Raw genomic sequence first — 6,617 nt, 5'->3', positions numbered from 1 at the left:
ACTCGAAAGAAGTCAGATCAATTTAACACAACAAACATATCAGAAAACACAGTGGAATGACTTTTGAGTATTCGTTTTTATATTTGTGGAGAGCACGACATTTTGGATTAATGATGGCTAAACTGTCAGAGAGCTGGACGTCAGAGAAATTAACAGACAGTAAGTAAACAATAAAGGCAACAGCAGAAGAAGACAGACAGGAAGTAAACAATAACAGCAATTTTTAAATCAATAAAATCATAGCCGCTGATTTATTTCTGCTGCACATTATCCCTTCCTTAAAACATCTTGAAATAGAGTCGTGTTTTATACACAAACATTACAAGCTATTTATGCGTTAAGTATTATGCTGCATGTCTGTTCCTAAAACCCAACTGTTTACGTTTGAATTCATTTGAATTCACTTTCACAATCACTTTTTATCAAAAACGCTCTGAAGAACTCAATTTACACTAACTGCTCAGCACCTAACAGTGTGGATTACGTTTGGGACAAGAGGATCATTTAGCATCTGAAAAAACTATGTTGGGTTCAATTCTTAGTTTTTTCTACCACAACCAACACCTTTCACAGAATTCATGGCCGTTGCACCATTGTTGATTCAAAAATATTGGTCAGTGCAGTATTGACCAATACAATTGTGGTAGTTTGATATGCAAATTATCCAAATCAAAGATAGCAAATATAATTATTGGTGGACAAATCTGTCTAATTTTCATTTAATGTCAGAAAGAAATGGAACAGAACTAGACAAAACAAAGAAACCGAGAAAATAAAAGAAAGGCGAACAAATCATTTCCCAATCCATTGTCTATTTTAAAGAAATGCAAAGTGCATTATAACCTCATTTCATGAAAAGTAGATAGAAAAAAATGGACGATACAAAATGGAAAAAGCTTTCAGAGAGAATCGGGGAAAATTCGTTTTTTTCTTCACCCTTTGGAGCGACTTCACTCCGTCGTGTGTGTGTGTGTGTGTGTGTGTGTGTGTGTGTGTGTGTGTGTGTGTGTGTGTGTGTGTGTGTGTGTGTGTGTGTGTGTGAGACNCTGAGAAACACAGTATACACCTGGGCTGAAAAACTGGAACAAGAAAGCAGTGTCTGGGCCGCTGCGTAAAAAGGAGGGTTTCTGCCCCGTTACTTCTCCGCTGCTTTCTTGTTCCAGTTTTTCAGCCCAGGTGTATACTGTGTTTCTCAGGCGCGGAGGGATACTGACTTGTTGTGAAAGTAACTTACAATTCTACCCGTGGTATACGCTCAGTATATCACGGCTAAGAACCAATCAGATTGCTTGATTTGACTTGTCCGTTTTATAAATAACTATATAACATACTACAGGAAAGGAGAAACCAAAAAAAGCATAAAAGAGCCCCTTTAATCTCCGACCTACACCAACAATCGTCATATTGTGCAGATATTCACAGATATATTACCATGTAGAATCCTACAATTTAAGACTTTCTTATTTCTCTTTTTCTCCTTTTCATTGAGATATCTCAACATTGCCATGGGATTTGTAGAGATATTCCTACAGATCCTCAGGAGAAGAGTTGTAAAAAAAACGTGATCCGCTAAGCTATCATTTAGCAAAATCCTAAAGTCAAAATGTATGTTTGGCCAACACTTTGGAAGGCCAGTAGATTCAAGTATTGGATCATAAACCATTGAACAATTCAGCCTCAGCTGAGGTAACCATGATCATTAACTAGCTGTTTTCGCCACAAGGCTCCTCGCCCGACCTTGTGGAGAGCAAAGAGCAAATGGCGTATTGTGAATGCAGCTTTACGTACCTGCTAGCATGGCTGTAGATCTTATAGTTATACAGTGGGAATAGGAAATTACCAAATAAAGTGTATGCATTGTAACTAGTTAATATGAGCAACACTGGCACTCCTAACAGACTAACATACACCTTTAAACCCCCACTCTGGCAGAGCAGCCTCCTAAAAAGCACTAGGAATTGGGTGAGGAGGTTAGAAGGCTGGATGCACTTGTACCTCATGCACTTATATATTGTTACCATTATTCAACACTATCTCATATAGCCTTTGCCATCTAATTTTCTCAGATTACAGAGGAAAAAGCCAGATGCTTGTACTGGCAGCCATTAAGCCAAAATGAGGCTAGCCTTTGGCCTTGAGTCACGCAAAAGACTCAAGTAATTTTCCAAAGTGGATTCTGGGTCGGGGTTGATGGGTCCATAATCATTGACCATGCAAATGAGTGCCCCGAAGGGAGCAGTGGTCAAGCCTATAGAAGCCATTAGAAGGTGATGCCGGCGTGAGATACAACTGAAAGCAGTATCACACTCAAAGCACTTCTAATGCTTTCTAATTTGGTAATATATGTGTGTGTATATATATATATATATATATATATATATATATACTTATATATATATAAGGTATGAGAAGTTGATAATGCATTAGGACGGTTATGTTCCAATTGCCTAGGGTTTCGGGAATAGCTGGGATTTCAGCATATGAATGAACAATATCCAGGTGACAGGGCACCATCATAAGATCAGCAAATACATGAGCATTTGGTCAAGTGGTTCTAAAGACTCTTCGGAGAATTAGGGAGCAATTACGGAAAGCGAACATTTCTGCTGTCGCATTGATGGCAATGTATACCCAGCTGCTTCAAACAGTTGAGTGGTGATATGGAGTGGTGAGTGAATGGCGGTTAGATTTGGTATCAAGAGACTTACGAGGGGAGATGAGCAGATATTAGAAGCAACTGCCCCCATCAACGTTGCCATTACCACCACTAACAAACTCCTCTGGGTGTTAGAGGCCTACTCAAGTGGTCGTTTGATGGATCCATTACCAGGTCATTAAGCACATAGGGTGAGAACAGTAAAATGTATGGCCTGTTTCTGTGTATTTGTTGCTATATATGTTGGCAAATATAGTTTTTACAAACCTCTTGGAAACAAAATGGTTTCTTTAGACTCTTACCTCTTTAGTGTTGCCGCCCCTAAAAGCTGTCAGTGCTTTGTAACATCCTCTTTGTTAAACACTGGGGAATAGGCATTAATAACCATTAACATGCATGCACATACACAACATTCCACACGTATGGACACAAATGCTTAAATGCATTCACCACACACATAATTTCAAAGGGGATGACACACAAGTCAAGTTGCTTTATAGAAACCAAAGTGTCTGCCTAATGGAAAAACCATTTCCATAAGTACTTTGTTGCACCATCTGCATTATTCGCACAGTAATTGCTTCCGCGGTCTGCAGGTTAGAATGTATAACCTCTGGGGCAATGTAAATAATGTGCAATGATTAGTATTTTATCTCCGTAAATGCACAAAGGTGTGGGGAATTAATGAAAATCAGTATTATCATTAATGCAATTGTGTGGAAGCTTTCATGGAAAGTCGCTTATGGTACAGTGTTCTTACTTATGAGAGTGACATGTAATTTCTATGGCCACATGTTGGCGAGTCTAAAAGCATTGGCGTATTATGAAATCAGTCTCAACCCTACACAATATCCACAGTGTCTGTGACCGTAAAAATAATTTAGTAATCGGAGATTAGTATAATCATTATCTGGAAATTCTCTTAATTGCGGACTTCTTGGAACGGGTTGATATCAATCGCACCCAGGCCTTCTCCATTCTATCAAACCCAACAGAATGCTGTATTTGTGACGCACTGGAATATGAGATGTTGGGGTAATCCAATAAAGGCATTAGTGAACCATTAGGACGGCGCTTCATGGCTTTGGAGGGACACACAGGGCCTTGTTTTGCCTAATAGAGCGTCACTGTTAGCATTTATTTATGGCAGCAAGATGTCAAACCACTTAGAGGTGGAATGTGGTTGTCCATTAAGGCTGCCGTCCAATGGGAAGCCTCAGAAAGCATATCTTAGGGCTTGGCCTTAGTCCAATCTTCTTGTCTCTAACTCTTGCTATAAAACATATATATATATATTTAAGCAATAGCTCACGACAGGCCGTGGTATATGCTCATTATATCACAGCAAAGGGGCGTGGTTCGGCCCGACGCGAACATGGGCTGGTGTCAGTGGGACCCCCGACGGAGCAAGGGCTGGTGTCGGCAGGACCCTTGGCATAGCACGTGTCGGCGGGACCCCCAACAGGACAGGATCTAGTGTTGGCAGGAAATCCGGCGGAGCAGGTGTCGGTGGAACAAGGCAGTGCTCTCGCTCCCGCTTCCTCTGCCGGTAACATGGGTGTAGTTACATCCCTCTTTGTGTTTGACGAGTAGGAGCATTGCTCTATCCTTTCCGTTCAGCAGGTAGCCGGTGAAGGCTGTGTTCTCGCACCCGCTCCCGGGTACGCTGCACCTGGCATTCGTTATTAACTCAACCAGTGAAGGCAGTGTTCTCGCCCCCGCTCCGGGTAGACGTGTTGCTTGATTCTAGCAGCAGCCGCCCGGCTAAGATGTCCTGTTAAACGTCTTTATTTAATCCAGCTAGGTGAAGGCAGTGCTCTCGCTCCCGCTCCCTCTGCTGGTAACATGGGTGAAGTTACATCCCTCTTTGTGTTCGGCGAGTAGGAGCATTGCTCTATTCTTTCCGTTCAGCAGGTAGCTGGGGAAGGCTGTGTTCTCGAGCCCACTCCCGGCTACGCTGCATCTGGCTACCTACAGACTGGCTCATTCATGTAGCGCCTGTATGGCTTCTCTTGAGCCCGAGGACGGCCATGACCGCTGCTCCCCTCTGCCTTGGCCTCGAGCATTTGAGGGAGGGTCTCGCGCCTGCATGAGCTGTAGATTCATGCCTCGGGCGCTCAGAGTGGCTAGAGTCTAAGAGGTGGTATCCGCACCGGCAAAGCGGACACCCTGAACATTTTCGCGCGCGTCAGCCTATCCGGCATAACTAACGATCACCCTTCGGTGAAACCCCCGTCCCCTTGCGGCGGCAAGCCGGTCTCCGTTGTTGGGCTCGGGTAGCTCAAAGGTGCGGAGTCGTACAGAGCGGTGCCTCCTCCCGGTCTCGAGAGGTCTTGAGCCAAAGGGACTGCAAGTCCTTCGTCTTTACGACCGAAAATTCATTGTCGGTGAATCCGAGGTGGGACCCGATCCCCCGAGCTCCCTCTCTCTGTCCCCCGTAGGGTCGTGGATCCCCCTCCAGGGTTCGGCCTTCGGGAGCCGCAACCAACGATCCCCCGTCCGACGGCATTCGGGGCGGTTCTCGGCATCCGGTGCAACTGTACCGCAGTGGGGGCCCGTCTGGGGCTGGGACTTGCCCCGGAACGTGACGGCATGACAGTGGGGGTGGGCTCTCGGACGTGATACCGTGCCAGAAGGACCCGGCCCCTACCCTACCGCGGGTAGCCGTGTTGGGGTAAGGTCCTCTCCCGGCGTGGAGGTCCTGTTCTCTCACCTCGTCGCGACGCTGCGGGGACCTGAAGGACAAACGGCACGGTGAAACAGGGTATACCTTCGCCAAGTCGGTGTAGACGTACCCGCGTTCTGTTCGCCCGCGCATTCGGGTTGCCCGGCTCGCCCGTCGGCAGTCAGAACCGGGGTTCCCGGCTCTTGAACTTACATATTCCCAGTGGTAGCACCCGAGCGCCGCGGGTGCATCTTCATCGTAGGGGAGTTTCGGCTGCAACTACCTGGTGGAGGCGGACCGTACACCGACACAGCTCGTCAATATCTCTACCGTTCGTGGCGAAGTCCCTTAGAACCAACTCGACTCCGGTTCTAAGCCGCTTTAGGGTGGCTAGAAAGAACGGAGTGCACCTTCCATGCGGCTCAATCATTATGGGGGACCCGATTCGACCTCACCGCTGACCGAACTACCGCAGGAAGGCTGTTATCTTCCCATGCCTGTCTGAGAACCGAGTCGCCGCATCCAGGGAGACGGGCCTAGCACATCTGACAGATAAATGGGCGGCTTCCAGATCACCGCCTTGACCGCCCAGATGGGGACCCCATTCCCTTTTGGGTGGGTTCCCGGCTTCATTGTCTGTCCGGTCATTGACTCGACCGCACCGGCTTCAGAGCCGATTGGGTCCGGGAAGCGCCCACGGGGACCCCGCCCGCCCATACCCGCCGGAATAATTGTCCCGCTCGACGGGGTTTTTAGTCCGAGGGGACGCAGCTTGCCCGTGGTGATGCCCCTGCAAGAGGCTGTCCACCTGTCGTCCAGTTCTTGCCCGCTGCTCAGCGAGTGGATTCTAATTCTGTATTGAGCAGGGGGTAAGGGGATCCTGTAATCCCGTTTCCCGACTGTCACCTACGGGAGTGACTTACCGGGTTCGTCTCCTCCTCCACCGCGCACAGTCCCGGCTTTGACGCACCGTCCCTCTCCCCATCTCCTGTCGGCTCTCGTCGTTCCTCGGGGGTCCGCATGGGATTTCCTCCTTGTCAACCCCTCCTTTTCCTCCCGGTTCCAATACGGACTTCTTCCGGGATCCGCGCCTCGGCTGAGCCTGACGCCCTTGGACTTCGCGTTCCCCGCATCGGTCCCGGCTGCTTTCTACCGGTGGTACCTCGCGAGGCACGGAGTCTCCATCGAGACCCATCGTCTCCTCACCTTCGAGGCCCCACCCCCTCGCGGGTGTTGGTCTAGGCGCGGTCAGTTCAGCGGCCTTCCCCTGCGGTCTGCTGGACTACTTCAAACTGC

Source organism: Notothenia coriiceps, unplaced genomic scaffold, assembly GCF_000735185.1.
Source record: "Notothenia coriiceps isolate Sejong01 unplaced genomic scaffold, NC01 NC01_scaffold00037246, whole genome shotgun sequence".
NCBI classification, from domain to species: Eukaryota; Metazoa; Chordata; class Actinopteri; order Perciformes; family Nototheniidae; genus Notothenia; species Notothenia coriiceps.
The sequence above is the reverse complement of the archived record's forward strand: the minus strand, read 5'-3'. Positions refer to the sequence as shown.